The sequence below is a fragment of the Castor canadensis genome, chromosome 4 (assembly GCF_047511655.1).
Source record: "Castor canadensis chromosome 4, mCasCan1.hap1v2, whole genome shotgun sequence".
NCBI classification, from domain to species: Eukaryota; Metazoa; Chordata; class Mammalia; order Rodentia; family Castoridae; genus Castor; species Castor canadensis.
Window position 1 is genome coordinate 42,174,997 of NC_133389.1, and position 20,548 is coordinate 42,195,544.

The following is a 20,548-nucleotide window of genomic DNA, read 5'->3' on the forward strand; positions in this document are numbered from 1 at the left end:
TTAAAATATTCTTTTTAAACATTAGAGCCATTTCTTCCTTCATATAACATTTTTTCATGAAAAAGCTTCCCAAACCAAAACTTCAAACTTTCAAAGAAGCAGAAGTGAGACCTCTTTTTTCTAATCGGAAAGTACATACACAAGGATCCAGAGCCCTGGGTTTCCCTTTGTCCTCTAGTGTATTTTCTTTTAATCCTCTCCCCTATATTCCTGCTCCTGCTTTTCTTTCCCACTCTTCTTTCCCACCTCTCTTTTCTTTAATTCTTCTACTTTTTCTTGCTTTGATCCCTCATTCCCTCTTTGGTCACCACTTGGTCTTATGGTAACACTCAGAGATAAAGACAGTGCCATGACCCATGATCCATTTACTAATCTGTCACCTAGAGGGATAAAAAAAATAGAAAAGCAAATCACAGGCTACATGAACACCTTGCTCATATGACATAGAGAAACCCTGCTCAAGGTAAAATGAGACGTGAAAGTTCCGTTTTCTTTACATTTGCTTAATGGTGTCATTCTTCAAAGGATGTCCAACAATTATTTCCTGTTGATGATAACAATAAACTGCCAGTGACTGGACTTTTAGGGAACTTTATTTCATGAAAAGACAACCACTTCTATAAAGTTGCAGCATATTCCTTTTTTTTTTTTAAGGCTTAGCACTTCCCCCCTCCCCTCACTTTGGCTGCCTTTAATTATTGAAAGTCTTTTGAAAAACAAAATCAATAATTTTGCAAACAAAAACTACAACTTCCACCCTTATTGAGCATCAGGCAGTATGCAATCATGCATGTAAACTTAATTGTGAAAAAAAAATCAGAATTCTATGAAAATTAATTTCATTATACTCTCAGTGTTTTCCTATTGACAGAACGTGCATATAACCCCTTTAGGAGAATAATATGGGTAATGAAATCTAACTCATGTAAGTGAAGGGTTTGTTATTATTGTTTTTATTTAAATCATTTAATTTCTCAGTCCTCTTAGGAACTGTTTCATCCATGTGGGCAGTTTCATTATCATTGGAAAGGAGAAACTGAGGTAGATACACTATTAAACCAGGAGATTCCTCTGACCATTACAACATATTCTTATATCATTTCCTTTCTATGAATCAAAATATCAGTGCAGTGCCGAATGCTCTTAGGTAATGTAAAATCCCAATACTGCACATTCCCTGACATTTTAGTTGAGCAAATACCCAAAGGACCCTCCCAGGTGGATGTAACTTGGCTTTAGGCAATTAGTGTCCAAAGCCACATTAGTGTTGTCTTCCTGAATCTGCAACTTGACAGTCTGATAAACAATAGCACTGAGAGAGGTATGAACTTCCACTATTTATCTCAATGGGCTGTTAACTTTGAAACCTAATTATGATCACTTAAATGCCAACACTGTTAATCATTTCACTGCTGATCACTGTACCAGAAACATCCAGCCACAGTAATGTGCTTCTTCCTGGGGCTGCCAGGCTCAATTGCCGTGTCCTGATGTGCATTTTCAGAATGTCCTCTGGTTAGTAGTAGCAACCCCAGACTGGTTAAATGGGTATATTCAGCGCTTCAGCTCCTGGGTAAGCTAGGCATCTTTGACTGCTTAAAACAAAGAAAAGGCTATCTGTTGCTTGTTCTGTTTCTTTGTTTTAAACACTGGGTTGGGACTTGGTAGTTTATTAGTAAAGTGTATTTGCCTAGCATATGCAAAGCCCTGGGTTCCAATCCCTGGAATAACTAATATATAAATACTGGGCTTAATGAGTTTTCCTTATGGAATCTCTCTTTTCTCTCTCTCTCTCTCTCTCTCTCTCTCTCTCTCTCTCTCTCTCTCTCTCTCTCTCTGTCTCTCTGGTGGTAGTGGAGTTTGAATTCAGGGCTTCATTCCTGCTAACAATTGAGCCACTCCACTAGCCCTTTTTTGTGTGTGTTGAGTATTTTCAAGATAGGGTCTCATGAACTATTTGCCTGAACTGGCTTTGAATCTTGATCCTTCTGATCTCTACCTCGTGAGTAGCTAGGATTACAGATGCAAGTCATCAGAACCTGGTTGATCTCATCAGATTTTTTTTTTTTTTTTTGGTGGAACTGGAGTTTGAACACAGGGCTTCATGATTGCAAAGCAGATGCTCTACTGTCTGAGCCACACCTCCAGTCCCTTATGGGAATCTCTTAAGTTCCATGAGTCCTTAGAGAAATTTAAATCCTTTGGAATGTGAATCATCACTGGGGATAATGTGAAAATAGAAGCAGAGAAGGTGTTTTTCCAAAACACAGTTGTGAATTTACAGTTTAATTGAATCCGACAAATTTCCAGTATCACAGAGTTCACCCTCCCATTTAATATAGGAATCTTTCTCACAGTCTGACCAAATCCATACAGTCTGTGCCTGAATATTTTCTGGGCCAGGGCACTTACTGCCACACACACAAACCCATTCCACTATTTGCTTTTTATATGGTCCTTCCTTGTCTTCAGTATAATTCCTCCTTGTATTATTTCTATCATTTGGCCCAAATCCATTTATTATACAGAACATATTTATCCTCTTGTCCTTCTTCAAAAATTTCAACTGTTCTTTAAACATTCCATCTAAAATACCAGCAGTTCACTTATAACACTCTCCTTTATTGACTATCTGTTATGATCGATGCTTTTTACATGTAACTCAATCAATGAAACCTTGAAAAGTAGATACATTACCACTTTACAGTTTAGGAGATTACGAGTGCAAGATTAAGCAAACGTGATTAGTGAGTACAGCGGTGGGCTTGAACTCCTGGCCTGCTCTTTTGTCTTCACACTACACTGCTTTCCACACAGTTCCTTCCTTTGATACACTTCCATTCCATTGCATACCCACACATACACCTTTTGAATCTCTTGTCTATCTTGACAATATCATCCACCAAGCAAGTATATTATGTTATCTATCTATTGTACAGTAAAGGAAACTGAAGCTCAGAAAAATAGATGCTTCTCTAATTTCCATATCAATACTTTTTGACATTTCAGTATCATATTGCTTAAGCTTTCCTCTTTGCATATGATACTGAAACAAAAGACCAAAGTCTGCCAGCATGAGGTTTACATACTGCCATGTTGCCTCAGAGATCCATCACAGACATAAATAAATGATGAGAATATTCTTCCCCACTAAGTTCAGGTGCCTTCAAAATATTTCTCAGTCTAAGGGTTCTGGGAAGTCACTGTATTCCTATTGGGCAACCAAAGGAGTAAGCCCTATTACCAAATAGGCTATCAAACAATGATCACTAATCTATTTATATTAATATACCAAATTTAATGTGACAAACTTCAATTATGAACAATCTGACCCACTAAGATATATCTATATGATAATAAAAATATATGACAGCAGCCAGAAAAAAGACCATTGTTATATAAAGAGCAAGCATTTGCAAAAAGTATGAACCCAGATGGGGTTGTGACTTTTAGAGTATCCAATTTGTTAAACACTCAGAAATCCCATACACAAAGACTGAAAGAAGGAAATGGTTCCTTCTTCCCATTCCAGAGGGAATTTCAGTGGTCACTTGTTTGCAGTTTAGAAGAGGTTTACGTGATAGGCGTCGATTTTATCCATTAAAAAAAAAATCTTTCCCAAATTAGTAAGTGTACTTCACCTGTGAGAGAAGAAATAATGTTAGAACAAAAATAGAAGGATGAAATGTCTTTAATTTTGCTTTGACTTGTGTAAAATAGAAATACAATGAAAAAAATCAACAAATTAGGAGGAAAGTTCCTTAAAAAACAAAAGTCCATGTCTTCCCCAAGGGAAATATGGGGGAAAAAAATCTCTAAGTATTTCTCTTTTTCTCTTATTTGTGATGCTAGAAATTGAATCCAGGATGCCAGACATGGTAGTCATGTGCTATCACTGACCAATATCCCCAGCCCAAATATTTGTCTTTCTAATGAGCTACCTATCTCCAGCCACATAGGAAAGGCTGGAGATAAATTCCTGTTTAGTCACATAGGAAAGGTCCAGGGTGGTGGTTCTCAAAGTGTTCTCGTGAAATACAATTTCCCAGGCCTGCAGCTGACTTAACGCACCAGGCATTCTGAGGAAGGCTCAAAGACAGCCCTCTGGGGATCCTGATGGATTCTGATGCTCTCTGTGAAGAACTACTGACCTATGGGAAATCTACTGTGTGGAAGCCAGCATCAGCCCAGCTGTAGCCAATCTTGCTGTTATTTGAAGTCAGCCACCAACTAGTTCTCTGCATCCATTACCATTAATTCAGTTGCAAAATTAAAAACAAGGAAATTCCATGCACCCATATTTGAAATCTATGCTCCGATGCACCACTAACCAAACCTCGCCTGGGAGCCTGCATATTTTGACTGTTTTTTGGTTTCTTTTTTTTTTTTTGTCATACAATGTCCTAAGTAGGCCTTGCACCTGAGCTACTAAGCAGAAAATTTCAGACAAGATTAGCTATGAATATAAATTTTAATTAGTTCAAATGAAACTTTTTTGATTCAACTTTTCTAGTGTGTGTCTCTTGCATAAAACTTAGGAAATCATTCCTAAAGTCTACTAATAACTGTTGAAATCTCAAAACCTTCCCACTCCAAACTCTGAAAATGCATGGGATTCAGAATTACTTTATCAAATCAAATAAAGATCATTTTATTATCCTTTATACTCTCTAATGACCACTTCCTCTGAGACAACTAAAAACAGCTCCTCAAGCAAGCTTCTAAGATTTTTCTCAAACAAGTGTTATTTATTCAAGAATGGCCCTTTTCCTGAATGGCTGTTCCTCTTGATACTAGATAGGTTCTGTGATTGATAAATGTAAGTCAAGCTCTCAAATAACAGAAAACCTATCCATCAAATGAGTTTCTACCCTTGAAAACCACCAACCTAAGTAACCTAACCTAACAAAGGACTCTTCTATCACACAAACTTAAGGTAGAAGCTCTACTTCAAGATACTCTTAACCAGAACTAAACTTCAGCAAGTCATATTCTCATTTAAACATTTTAATTGTTATCTGAGAGATAGGGAAAAGAGCAAAGGTTGCCACTAGAGTTTAATTTCTTGGCAGCATTTTATCAAAGGTATTTGGATGGTTAGCAGGCAACAAGCTCTTTTACAGAATATCACACTATTATTTTGGATATCATTTCTGGACTAGAAGTTTAGAGAATCATACCCTATACAGAGGCAGTCAAGGCCTATGAAGGGTCTGAGAGTTTTAACCTCCCTGCAAGTTGACAAGTTAGTCTATTTCATAGAAAAAGACATGAGATGCTTGAATCAGAGACAACAGAGATTATTACTCACAGCAATAGCCATAGCCAAAAGATTGGCATAAACCAGTTGTCCTAGTCCCACTTCAGGTGAAGCAATGAGAGATCCAGGTGATGTATGTGTGCACACTGGGTTGCATCATAAGAAAGGAATGCTGAGTTCAGGCAGTCTGAATCTTTTATAATAGACAGTAAGCCTGCCTAAGCTTTGCCCCAAAAAGAGACATTACCTTTATTATACTGCTCAGTTAACAAACTTGCCTTTTGATTTGTAGAAAACACTATATCTTCTAAGATTCCTCATTATATGAACTCTCTGAAAAGATCATTGAGAATGAGACAATCAGTGCCTCTACTCACAAGACAAACACATGTAAGTGACCCATGGAGAATTATCTCCTAACAATAACTAGAGCCACAGGCACTGGAGAAGCCCATCTTTCTGGGTTCTTGGGCACACTATTGCCTTCTTAGTCTGTTTCCTTGTCTATATATAAAATTAAGACAATAGTAATAAGCATTTCAGAGATATTATGCAAAATAAGTGAAATTATACATAATATACGTGAAATCTTCTACATATTGTCTGACACAAAATATGTAAACAGTATTGTACTGGGAGCGGTACTATGGTTTGAACTCAGAGCAAACACTCTATCATTTGAGCCACCACCTAGCACTTTTTGCTTCAGTTTGTTTTTCAGACGATGGTCTGGGCAAAAACAGAAGATCCTAAAACCATAATCCACCTGCTTCCACCTCCCAAGTAGCTGGGATTACAGGCAGGAACCACTGCATCTTACTGATGTTATTGAACTTTTGTTATCACATCTGGGCATATTGAGAGGAGTTTGTATCTTCAGATGTCACAGAATTCCCCACTATTTCCCAAAATCTAAAAATAAAATGCAACTCTAGAAAAAATTAAAGAACATGATAGTACATAAAATTTACCACATGAAGTACAGAAAGCAATGTTTATTTTAATATTACCATCACATATGTTTCTTATCCAAAGCAACAAAAATTAAATGCCACATTGTAGAAAAAACTAGACCCTATCAGTTCAGACTGTCTTCTCTCACCTCCTTTGCTGTCAACTTCAATACTATCTTTTTTTTCTTTATTCATTTATTCATATGCGCATACATTGTTTGGGCCATTTCTTCTATGTTTGACTCAGTATGACTCAGAAAAATTCAAGTAATATACTCAAATTTCAGCTATGTAGTTGGGCCTCTCTCGACATTCTTACAAACAAGAAATACGGGCTGGAAGAAACTACAGTTTAGCAAATTTAGGAAGAAAATACAGTTTAGCAAATTTATAGGTTGAACAACCTCATAAGGGACTTTAGGGCTAGCAGAGTGGCTCAAGGGGTAGAGTGCCTGCCTATCCTGAGATAAAAAAATGGCAGTCCCATCAAAATAAAATCTTTGATTAGTTAGAGGCAATATAGTTTACTGAAATATATGGAGTTAGATATAAAATCAAAATCTAGGTTCAGCATTTGCTAGCTATCTTACCCTCATTAAGGACTGAATTCACTGGAATATGCAGAAAGTTTTTAAGTATTATGTACATGGTAGATGTTTCATAAAAGTTATTTTCCTTATATTCCCCAAGTTAACTAATCATGTCAAATAACAGGAAATTCTTTAGAGTTTGAAGAGCTTTATTCCTATCCCCTCCACACTTTCAAATCAATTATTTGGATGAAGGTGTCAATGATATCATTATTACAGTCACAAATGGTGCAAAACTGGGAGAAACAGGCAATGTATTAAATATCTGAATCAGTACCCTAAAAGCTCTGAACAGCCTGAAAGCAGCATAATTCAAAGTTTGAAATCACAAGTTAACATTTAATAGAGATAAACACAAGTCCCTTCCTTGATTCTAGCTTCTGAAAATTTAACTCTATAAATTACTTGATAGAGAAACTCAGACTGTTTTAAAAAAAAAAAGTTTGCCAAAATCAAATATGATTCAGTGTTTTTGCAACAAGTAAATTGTGAAGGTCTTTAAACACCAGGCCATTGGGGCTGGGAGAGTCCAATCTGTTTTCCAGATTCCAACTTTACTACAATCCTAGAATTTTGTGGGCAGACAAAGCTTATCCGATACTACAGGATTGCTGTTTACTCTAGTACACTTCCCATCTCCCAAATGGTATTTGGCATGCAATCCCCTTATGTTCAGTTAAGAGAACTTGAAACAGAAGGTCTTTCAAAGGCCTCCACAGTCATCAACCACAGTCACCCTGGAGAAAATTAAGACACCTTCTTTCCCTCCAAGGCTGAATGCATCCCCACTTCTACTTCTCCCCTCCACTGCTGCTCAAAAGCTATTCTTATATTCTCAAAATATTAAACAATTTCATTAAAGAAATTAAATTACATTTAAATTATTGACACTTAAAAAGACTTCATGTTAATAATATCAAATAGGAGAAAGAAAAAAGGACATACTTAAAAGCCAATTATCTTGACTGAATTCAATCTTGCAATTTGCCTGCAATTCATAAAATGATTCCAGCTGAGTTTCTTTCGGTTTTTGCTGCTAGGACTACTTTAGTGAATAGTCCCCAAACCTATATTATGTTTTTCTTGATTCCCCTTAGGAATCTTTTTAGTAAAATCTCTAGTTTTTCCTCTCCACAACTTCAAAATGATCACATGATGACCTCAAAAGACTGTGGTGCTAGTGGTAGAAATGCAAAGGGCAATGGGCCTGTATATCTCCCCTCTGAGTTCGGGAAATGCTATCTTCTGATCCCAGATCACAAAGGCTGCCTCATATCTTTTTCATGACCATAAATTTTTCCTGAATCTTTGATCTCCTCACCCTGCCTGTTCAATTGTTGTGCTCCCTCCCTGTAAAATTGCACATTTGAGTATGTCCTAGATGCTAGTGACAATTTTATCCATATCTGGAGAATTGAGAGAATTTTATGGAAAGGCTGGAATGCTGCAATCCTTCCAGCACCTTGTGACTGAACAAGTAGGTTTTGATTCCAAAATTCCCTTGTCCTCAAGTTTCACTAGCAAGCCACTGTTTGGTTCCCCTGTGCCTGAGTCCCTTTTCTCTCAGAGTGTTTATCCTCATCCTTGGTTTCTATTGAACTGGTCCTGTTCTACAAGTGGGCTCTGTCAGGGAAGTTCAGAAAGAGGTCATATGTGAGCTGGACATAGCATGATGTCCTCAAATTTTGGAGCAGCATCAGGGCTAGAATTGTGTATTTACTCAGTCATGAAGCATCTTCCTTAAAATATAGTGATGGAGGCAAAATCTAACAATTGCAATATGATGACTATGCAGAATAGAGGTTAATACAAACTTTTATGAGTTGAGGGGAAGGAAATGAATAAATTATACTGGGAAGACTTCTTACATTGTCCATTCCTTGAAAGGTTCCTAGGATTTGGCCAGGTCAAGAAGAGGGGGAAAAGTATTATAGATGTAGGAACCACTGTGATACAGAATGAAGGACTGAAAAATTATCTTGTACTTGAAAATGCTAAGTAATTCTAGGGGTCTGAAGTATAGAATGAGTAGGAGAAATGAAAAGGTATATGACTATGGTGATAACCAGCTAACTATTTATGAAATTTTTGATACCATCCTAGCTGATGGAAAGGAACTAACCATTTTCATCCTGGAGTTGACATTTGCTGCATCAATGATGAAATAAATGGCATTAAAGGTTCAGGAACTCTCCCTTGCACTTGCCCCTCCTCAGGAAGATCCTAGCAATGTGTTCCCATGGTCATAGGCTTTGGCAAAATTTGAAAAAGATTAAAAAATTCTTGCTTTTGTGAGAGCCCTCTATATTGGATAACACTTATGTCCTATAAAACCTAGATCTTCTCCTGGCATGATCCCTGACTTTGAAAGCTGTCCTTGACGATAGGATGGGGAACGGGTAAGAAGAAGGAGGTTGGAGGAGGCACTTGAAAAGGTCTTATAGATGATGAGAACTGAAGTAAGGCAGTGAAGAGAATCACGGGAAGGACATGTTCCTAGGAGATGGAATCAACAGGATTTGTGACAGATGAATACAGGAATGGAGTGGGTGGAAGGAGCTCATGGAAGACTCAGATTTTTAACAGATGTCTAGTTATGATGTTGCCATAACTGCAAAATGGAATTTATGCCTGGGGGCTGGAAAGATAATGAGTTATATTTGGCCCAAAGAGGATTATGAAAGAGGGGTGGTCAACAGTGTTAAAAACCAAAAGAAAGATGAACTTGGTAGTTCAGAGATGAATTTGGTAGTTAGGAAGTCACAGGTCCTGACACCTACTGCCACTCCTACTGCTTGACATCACATTTATTAGATAACTTTATCCTCCTGGCTGGATTTTCTGTCAACCTCTTGAATCCACCCTTTACCCCATGCAGATGCTCCAGCCTAGTGGCGATATCTTGGTGTGTGTGTGTCTCAGACATTGTTCTAGTAGCTAGTTTCAAGTTCTGATCTATTCATTATCTTCAGCAAATAATGTCACAATATAATAAAGAGATATGCTTTAAACATGAAAATTCTATAACAGTATTATAAGGAATGTAATACAACAAGTATAATATAACATAATAGAGGAAAATGACTCCTTCCTGCTTGGAACATGCATATCTAATGAAAACGGGTGGAAGAAAATCACCTCTGCTTTTTGTCCATTGGCTTGTCCATAAAACATGTCATTTCCCATCTTGGATAAGGAAATCGAGCTATGTAATGGATTGATTGAGATTGGGTCTTCCATAACTTGCTCTTGGAATCAGTTATATTTGCATACAACTATTTCTGAGAAACAATTATTTTCTAAACTGCATAATGATAATGGTGCATAACAAGCACTAGACAGGCCCATTCTAAAGAGCGTGTCAACCTTGACTCTCTGGGCTCTCAGGATCCATCCACAGGCATTTGTAGTCTTCGTTCCATCCCTATGAGCTGTGTTAATACATGTCCAACTTCTTGGACAAGTTGTTTAACCACACTAAGCCTGTTTGAACATCTGAAGATAAACTTGAGATTAAGTGAGATTTTCAATACAATGCACTTGATGCAGAGTTTAATGAATATTATTATTTCTGTTCTTGGCTAGTCTCTCTCTTACCTTTTTCACACACATACCACTGCTTTATAACTATCAAATAAATACCTTTATTCTTTCTGTAGGAGAAAAATTTTTACAACTTAAAAGTATACATTTTAGCTACAAAAGGATTAAGGATAAAAACATGGAATAAACAGAAGTTTGTATGGATCATCAGTATAAAATAGCTTCTAGCAATAATTGTTAAACTATTGTGTATAGTTATGAACACCCACTCAAAGAAAGCTGACAGCATTGCATTTGAACTGTGCAAGCACAATGGAATCTGCATGTTACATAAATCCTGCAATTCTCCAAATAATGTTCAGAACAGAGTAAAATGCCAAAATTTTATTGTCTTTTCAAGTTCTTTTCCTGTCTCTAAATTTAATTAGATGCAATTATACACTTTTTCCCCCCAGATTTGGGTTTGTTGTTGTTGTTGTGACTGTGGTTTTGAACTCAGGACTTCACACTTGCAAAGCAGGTGCTCTATTGCTCAAGCCACACCTCTAGTCCATTTTGCTATGGTTATTTTGGAGATGGGGGTCTCATGAACTATTTCCCAGGCGATCTTCAAACCATGATCCCCCCCCAATATCGGCTTAAAATTACAGGCATGAGCCACTGACTGGTGCCCAGTTACGTTTTTCAGCTTAAAGCAAAATTTATTGAGTTTCCTTCACTATGTTTTAACTATGTGCACTCTTTCATGGCTTTTTATTTTATTTTTAGTTATTATTTTAATGGTACAAATGGATGAGGCACGATGTGATACTTTGACATGTGTATATAGTGTATAATGCTCAAATCAAAGTAGTTAGCATTTCCATCTCAAACATTTTTATGTTTTTTTAAGGCAAGCAGCTTTAATAGAGCTAATGGAGGACTTTCATAATGACAATGGGATTAAACTCACCACCCAGATATTATAATTCTAATTGTATGCATCTAAACAACACAGCTTCAACATATATTTTTTTAATGACAGAACAGAAAGATGAGTCCACAAGCATAGTAGGTGTATGAGTTTTCTACTGCTGCAGTATTGGCAGCTTAAAATAGCACTCATCTATTTATTTTTTTAAGTAAAGGTGAGGCTAGGATAACCTGGGCAAGGCTTTCCTAAACACCTCTCCCACACAGGTGAACACCTGGCCCCTCTCTCTAGGCTCAGCTGAGGGGAGGCCAGTAGGCTGAGCCTACTTCCAGGAAACTGAGCCAGAACATTTTTAAATTTTTGATTAACACATAATAATTTCATAAGTCTATGGACTATAGTGTGATATTTCAATACATGAATATAATACATACTGATCAAATCAGGGTAACTAACTTTTCTATCTTTGTGTTTGGAGACTTTGAGCTCAAGTCTTCTGGTTACTAGTAAAATATACAATAAGTGGTTGTGAACTATACTCCCCACCATCACCACTGCTCTGTAGAACAACTGAACTATCTAACTGTGTTTGGGTACCCGTTACCTAACCTCCTATTCTGCCCTCTTGGCTTCCATCCCTCCCAGCCTCTATTAATCACGATGATACATGCTGACCAATCTTAACATCTACATATGGAGAGAACATGAAGTATTTGCCTTTCTCCATCTTATTTTGCTTAACATAATGTCCTCAGGTTCTATCAATTTGGCTGATAATGATAGGATTTCATTCTTTTATAGCTGAATAATATTCCATCATGTAGGTATACTACATCTTCTTCATTATCTATTCATCCTTCGATGGGCATCTTAGTATGCAAGTGTCTCTGATAGGCTAATATCATTTCCTTTGGCTATACATCCAAAAGTGAAATAGCTGGACCATATAGTAAGTCTACTTTTACTTTTTTTAGAAACCTCCATAATGTTCTCATAGCGGTTGGACTAACTTACATTCTGACTACCAGTATATGAGAATTCCTTTTCCCACATTTTCACCAGCACTTGTTAGTTTTTTCTTTTTGATGGTGGCCATTCTAACTGGGGTAAGATGACATCTCATTGTGACTTTGACTTGAATTTCTCTAATGGCTAGTGTAGGTGGGCATTTGTTTTATAAATCTATCAGCCATTTGAACTCTCCTTTAAAGTGTCTGTTTGTGGAAATTAATGTGAGTCAACTCCCTGTATAGCTATCCTTATCTCAATCAGCAAAAACACTTGTTCCTTCCTATTATTGCTTATACTCTCTCTTCAACAAAATTAGAGATAAGGGCAAAATAGTTTGTGCTGGGTATTGAGGGGGGGGAGAGGGAAGGGGCGGAGTGGGTGGTAAGGGAGGGGGTGGGGGCAGGGGGGAAAAATGACCCAAGCCTTGTATGCACATATGAATAATAAAACAATAAAAAAAGTGAAAGAAAAAAATAAAGTGTCTGTTCATATCTCCTTTTTTAAAGTGTCCTTTTTTTTAATTGGACATTTAGTTTTTTATAATTGAGGATTTTTAAGTTCTTTATATATTCTAGATTTTGATCCTTTTTAGATGTATAGTTTGCAAAATTTTTCTCCCCTTCTGCAGATTGTTTCTTCCCTCTGTCTATTATTTCCTGTGCTGTGTGGAAGCTTCTTCATCTGATGTCATTCTTGTCTATTTTTACTTTCATTTTTTGTACTTTAGAAGTTTTATCAAAAAAAAAAAAAGTGGTCCATACTGATGTCATGCAGTGTTTCCCTATGTTTTCTTCTAGTGGTTTCATAGGTTTTCAGGTCTTACATTTAGATCTTTGATCCATTTGAGTTTATTTTTACATAGGGTGAGAGATAGAGATTAACCTTCTGCAATGTTGGCCATCCAGTTGACCCAGCACCTTTTCTTGAAGAGACTGTCCCTTCCCCAACATGTTTTTGGTGCCTTTCTCAAGAATGAGTTGGCTATAAATGCCTGGGGTCATTTCTGGGCACTTTATTTTGTTAAATATACACTTTTGATATTTTTCTTACTTCACACAAGGATTTTTAAAACAAATTATGATAAATTAGTATAGCTCTGTTAAATGCACCCACCTGGGAAGTTCTGACTCTTTTGCAAGCATATCCAAATCTGCTTCTACAGAAGTTTTTCTGCTACTTTTCTAACCACCCCAACTGTGAGCAGTGTCAAGTTTTCCCAAGAGGTCTGCTGTTTCTAGAAGCTCCTGCAAGACAATTCTTCCTGTAAAGTCTCCAGAGTGGACCAGCCGGCCATGAAAAAAGTTTTGAGATCAGTTCGGAATGAAAAGGAAGATTTCACTGTTAAAAAATAGCTACTCCCACAGATGCAAACTAAACACAAACAAAATTGCAGTAGGATAAAAAGAATATGTCTGAACATTTGGGAAGGGGAGGCAACTAGAGTATTTTAAGTAATGAAACTCGAAACAATGTAAAACTCATCTCCTTTGAAACAAAAGCTTTTATCAGCAAATGATACCCCATTCTTTACAGAGTATTGTCTTTTCCTTAAGAGTTATCCCATGAGGACTGGCAGAGCAGCTTAAATGGGGAGAGTACCTGCTTAGCAAGTATGAAGTCCTCAGTTCAAACCCCAGTACCACCCCCCCAAAAAAAAAAAAGTTCTCCCATGAGTCAGCAACCTTAAATTTCTTATAGAATGGAATCGAGAATACACAAATGTATTTCAGAGTTCAAATGCAAAGTGTTTCGGTTTGATCCTTCTGTAATATTTTTCTTCTTTAACCCTGCATGATTAATATTCAGTCAGATTTCAATCATCAAATATTTACTAAAAATGTACCTTTCTGACGAGTTGATGCAGAGGGAATTATCAGGATATATTTTTAAGTTAAAAAAGCAAGTTACAAAACAGTATATATAGTATGCTACCTTTAGTGTAATAAGGAGAAAGTAAGTATATACAAAATTATTTTAAAAAGAAATACTGTAATTATAAACCAAAAAAAAAAAATTTAGTGATCTGTAATGGGGAATGAAGGCAGAAACAATCAGAGAAAGAAATGTGAGCTTCCCTGAGTACACTTTTTATATTATTTTGATTTTTTTTTTTTCAGTACTGGACCTGGCAAATCCCATGCTAAGCAAACACTCTACCACTTGAGTCATACACCTGCAGCCTTTTTCTGCTTGCTTGTTTTTTTTTTTTTTTTCTGAGATAGCGTCTCACTAACTTTATCCAGTCTGGCCTCCAACCCATGATCTTCCTGCCTCCACCCTCTAAGTAGCTAGGATTATAGGCATATGTCACCACACCCAGTAACCACTTTGTATTTTTAGCTACATAAATATTTGACATACCCCAAAACTAAAAGGCTATCAAAAAGGATGAAAAATAAGATGCTAAATTGTGATACAAGCAAAAACAAAGTAAACTGAATGTATATATAATTGATATTAAGTAATTAGAACTTCCAGGAGAAAAGAATCAGCTCAAGTAACTTTTGAACATAGTATTCTATCAATTTCATCTAAGGACAAAAATTGCAAAGTAACAACATGCTTTACTTGGTGGACTTACTATTAGAGGAATATTGGTATTATAATTTTCAAAATATCTTGTACTATAGGATGAAACAAATAAGGAAATCCACTAATGTTATCAGGACTACTAGTTTTCTCTGCAAGGGGAGAAGACACAAATATAGAATAAGACATGGCAAGGAAAATAACCCTGGGATGCTAAATTTGAATTGGAAATATGGGAGAACATATCCCACATGTTTCCCTTGAAATGGCATAGATGAGAGTTTTGCAGTGTGTTCCATGACCTCCCTGAATCAGAAGCGTAGATGGAACTATTGAAAATGCAGATTCCTAAGTCCTTTGTCAGACTGACTTAATCAGAATCTCTGGGAGTGGGATATGAGAATATAATTTGGGGGGGTTGTACTGGGGTTTGAACTCAGGGCCTCATGCTTGCTAAGTGGGTGCTCTACCACTTGTCCTACACCACCAGCCCAAATTTTTAGTGTTAGTGAAATCCAATTTATCAATTTTTTCCTTTCTGATTTTGCTGTTGATGTAAAGCCTAAGAACTCTCTTCTAATCCCACATGCTGAAGATTTTCTCTTATGATTTTTCTAAAAGTTTTATGTTTTACATTTAAGTCTATGATGCAGTATAAATTAATCCTAATATCAGGTGTGAGATTTAGGACAAGGCTTGTTTTTTTTGCCTATGTCTATGCAATTTTAGCAGCACCACTTAGTTACTTTTGCATCTTATGAATTCATTTGTGGTCCTATTGCTCTGAAGAGATGCAAGGAGCTATAATATATTCAGATGCACAGGCAGTTACAGGGTCCTTTGAGCTGTAAAAGCTCTACCCAAAATAACCATTATTAGGTACCAACTATGACCCAAACATTATGCATTGACTCATTTAAATATTTTATCAACCCTATGAGGCAACTTTCTTTTTCCCATTGGCCAGTATTAAGGGGGCTCCCACTGAAGATAATTTGGTCACTTTGAAAAAATCCACTACTAGTACTAATCAGAGAAAAAGCTCTTTAGAGTGAACTTCCAACTAAATAGTGTATAATTGCATTGGAAAAGCGGCCATTTCACAATCACCAATGTAATAATTCTGGTAAGACTCATTAATAAATGCTGAAATGAAAGAAAATTTTCAAGAAACAGAAACAGTAGATACATATCTCAAAATATTATCCCATAAACTACTTACTAACTACAAAAAAAGACAAAGGCAGTTTTACAGTGGAGAAATCTAATAGTTACCACCTTAGCCAAAGGGTCAAATTTAGCATCATTAATAGAGGAAAACGGACATTAAAGTGTCACCTAACGTGACTATGATGCAATAAGAAGTATACAACTTTACCTCTTCACTACATTGGCCAAGCAACAACAAAAAATTAAATCTAATCATGAAAATTAAATTTCAGAGATTCAAAAAGACATTTCTAGACCAATGTTCATAATAGCATTATCTGCAATAGCCAAAAGGTGAAAACAGCTCAAATGTCCATCATGGATGAGTGACTAAACAAAATGTAGCTATAAATATTGTGAGGTATTACTCAGCCCTCAAAAAGACTAAGGTTCCCAAGGATGGGGCTTAGTGATGCAGTATGTGCCCAGCTTGTGTAAGGCCCTGCATTGGATCCCAAGCACTGAAAGAGAAAAAGAAAAGAAAGAAATTCCAACATACTTCAACACGAGTGAACCTATGCTAAGTGAAATAAGCCAGAAAAAAATGGAACAAATATTGTATCATTCCACTTAAATAAGTCACCAGAATTGTCCAGTTCATCAAGACAGAAAGCAGAATGGTGGCTACCAGGGAGGACACAGAATGGGGGGCTTCTGATTAAGAAGAACAGAATTCCATTTTGGAATGATGAACAAATTCTCAAGGTAGATGATGGTGAGGGCTGCTAACAATGTGAATGTACTTAATGCTAAGACACATTTTAAAAAGCTAAAATGGGGCTAGAGGTGTGGCTGAAGTGGCAGATCACTTACCTGGCAAGTGTAAGGCCCTGAGTTCAAAGCTCAGTATGACCAAAAAAAAGTTAAAATAGTAAATTTTATGTTGTGCATATTTTGGAACAATACAAAAAAAAAATCTCGCCATGAAGAAACAATCTAAACATTTTGGAATGTGGAACATTCTACAAGACAGACTGAACTGTTCCAAAACAACAGTACCATGAAAAATAAAAAGATAAGAGTGTTGTTCTAAACCAAGATGCCCCACTACTGACGAATGGATCAAGAAAATGTGGTATTAATACACAATGGCAGCCATGAAGAAGAATGAAATGTTATCATTCACTGGTAAATGGATGGAATTGAAGAACATCATTCTGAGTGAGGTTAGCCTGGCCCAAAAGACCAAAAATCATATGTTCTCCCTCATATGCGGACATTAGATCAAGGGCAAACACAACAAGGGATTGGACTTTGAGCACATGATAAAAGCGAGAGCACACAAGGGAGATATGAGGATAGGTAAGACACCTAAAAAACTAGATAGCATTTGTTGCCCTCAATGCAGAGAAACTAAAGCAGATACTTTAAAGCAACTGAGGCCAATAAGAAAAGGGGACCAGGAGCTAGAGAAAAGGTTAGATCAAAAAGAATTAACCTAGAAGGTAACACACATGCACAGGAAATCAATGCGAGCCAACTCCCTGCATAGCTATCCTTATCTCAACTAGCAAAAACCCTTGTTCCTTCCTATTATTGCTTATACTCTCTCTTCAACAAAATTAGAGATAAGGGCAAAATAGTTTCTGCTGGGTATCGAGGGGGTGTGGGGGAGAGGGAGGGGGCAGGGTGGGTGGTAAGAGAGGGGGTGGGGGCAGGGGGGAGAAATGACCCAAGCATTGTAAGCACATATGAATAATAAAAAAAATAATAATTCAGAAATTAAAAAAAGAGATGTTGTTCTAAAGACCAAGACTACAAAGTGTAATGTGTGAACTTTAGATTACTCCTATGCTTATTGTTTAAAAGCTATGAAAGACATTTGAGGGGACATTGGAAGACAAACTGCATACTAGCTTACATAGAATTATTGTCACATTTTGTGATAATAGCAAATAAGTTATGATGGTATATACCCCAAGGTCAGTAGATGTATGCTGAAGTATATTTAAGTCATGGCTTTATCTGTACAACTTACTTTCAATAGTTCAGCAAAATATAAGCAAAGCTAGGTGGAAAACAAATGTGGCCACACATTAGCAATTGTTGAATCTACATGAAGGGTATCTGGTTGTCATTAATCCATTTCTTCAACTTTTTTGAAAGTGTGAGACTTTTCAAGATTAATGATTTGGTTTGGGGAGTACTATTCTCTTTATTTTGACAGACAGCAGGAACAAGAAAATACTCCTAGCCCCTACTGTAAATACATTAAAATTCTAGAGTTTCTTGCCTTAATATGTTGGCTAGCTTGAAAGCAGGACAGCAAAGGTCAATTTTTAGAAATGGACAGAACTAAAGAGCAAAGCATTGAGTAAAAGCTGAACTGAACAGTCCTGAGGCATTCAAGAATAGGTTTTGGGGTGTGCAGAGGATGAGTCCAGACCCTTGCTAAGTGGGGAGCTGGGTTATCCTGCTGGAACCCAGGGAGGACTCTCTCATATGTGAAATTCAAAACACCACAACCTCAAAGAATCTCTAGGACTGCCGGCTGCCTGCCCAGAGCTGGGAGTGGTAAAGAGGGAGAGATCAGAAACCCAGCCTGGCCCCATGAGTGGATGTGAACCAACTTCCCACTGTTGCAGAATCTATAAAATCCCAGCAAAAGCAAATGGGAACAAGCTCCACAGGAAGATCTCCATAATCCAATTCAAGGAGACAAGCCAGCCTGGGATGGGAATGAACAGATTTGTTGCTACTCTATTTGGCTCTGCTTTAAAAGCAGTCTCAGTTGAATGTTTTTCTGGAATTCCTCTCTTCCTCTTTGTAGGAAATGGAAGAAAAACATATTTAAAAGTGATTCTGAGGTCTGGAGGCATGGCTCAAGTGTTAGAGTGATGGCTTAGCAAATCTAAAACCCTGAGTTCAAACGCTAATACCCTCAAAAAATAAATAATTAAAGCCTAAAATTAGCTGTGGTGTGTTTTCCCCAACCCAGCCTTTGAAAATACATTTTAAATTTAAGCATCGAATTTTTCTGTGTGCCCTTAATTAAGGGCCTGATGATTAAATAACTTGTTTTATTTAGGAGTCCTTTTGTTCTATATTTGGAAGCAAAGAGTACAGTTGCTTCCTGTTAATGTAGCACTCTAGATTGTTAAAACCTTCAGGAAGACATGTTCTCTCTGCCTGCTTTGGTTATGCATTTCTGAAAGTGACTTCTTCCCAGAGAACTTTCTTTTATGTTCCAATGATTTACTGAAGAGCTTACTCTTCCAGTTCGGTGACCTTTTCTTATCTCGGAGCATTTTTCCCATCACTGTTTTATAATCTACTAAGTGCTGCTTGTGGCTTCTAACATCTGACAGCTTGCAAGAATAAAGGACACTTACGCACATGTTTCCACTTCAAAGAGCACTGCTTTTTTTTTTTTTTTTTTTAATATACAGTGCTGGGTATTGGCCTGATTGAATTTCCATTTTGGGTATAAGAAAATGGAGATCGATTTTAGAGAATGATCAATAGCAATGGTAACTATTTGACTTTTTTCATATTCTCTCTTCAGTCATCACTCACTCATCTCCTAGCCTGTGGCTTTCTCTCAGGAGCTATATTCTTTTCCAAAGTCAATTTAAACCATTGCCCCTTCTACTAGAACATAGGCAAGAATAGAAGCTTTCTTGCTGCACAATTGCAATTATAGGAAATACTTTCTTTTTTAAAGTCATTTGAAAACTGCTTCCTATGACTTCCACTGGTCAGTCCTCATTCTGCCCTCCAGAGGTACAGTCAACCCTTTCGATTTGTGATTTCCATATTTGCAAATTCATCTACTCACTAAACTTCATTTTTAATATCAATGGCAAATACCACAGCACATTCATGGTCATTTGTGCACTTGTACAGAGTGCTACAAAAAAAAAAATCTGACTCGCTGAGCATGTACATTCCCAGCTGATGTTGAACAAAGTGACACTTGGCCTTCTTGTCTCAGCTCTGATACATAAGTGTCCTTTTCACAGTCTATTCAGTGCTACTCTTTGGTATTTGGGGGCTTTTGGTTGGTTATTTTGCTGTTTAAAATAGCTCCCAAACAACCTGCTCAACTGTTTTTTAGTGTTCCCAAGCACATAAAGGCTGTGATGCTCCTCATGGACAAAATAAGTGTGTTTGATAAGCTTCCTTCAAGAATAAGTGGTAGTGGTACTGACCATAAATTTAATGTTAATGAACCAATACTACATGTTAAATAACAACCACAAAAATGCATAAAACATTGATTGATTGACAAAAATGTTTTGACCAGAGGCTCTCATTAACCTAATCCTCTATTTCCCCAGGGATGAATGGTTCAGGGTTTACTAACTCAGTGTTGATGGAAAATTTCTAGAACACAATTACTATAAATAATGGGAATCAACTGGACTTCTTTACACTGGTGGATTACTTGCTAGTTATCCAAGAAGAAAACAAGTTCATGAGAGTCTCACTTTTTAGAGAAAGAATGGAAATGGAAAGGAGAAATGAGAGAAACCATGGGTAGGAAGCATCTGAATTTTTCCAAGTTCTTGTTGGAAACACAAGGGACCTCTCTCAGTAC

The 20,548-nt window shown here is 36.9% G+C and overlaps 1 non-coding gene and 1 pseudogene across 1 annotated transcript; one reads left to right on the top strand and one right to left on the bottom strand.

Annotated features, from left to right (window-relative positions):
* Window positions 1-20,548, top strand: part of LOC109700577 (RNA polymerase II subunit A C-terminal domain phosphatase SSU72 pseudogene) — a 36,217-nt pseudogene that overhangs the window by 8,486 nt on the left and 7,183 nt on the right.
* LOC141422993 (small Cajal body-specific RNA 21) lies at window positions 11,470-11,603 on the bottom strand. The gene has a single exon (XR_012447672.1).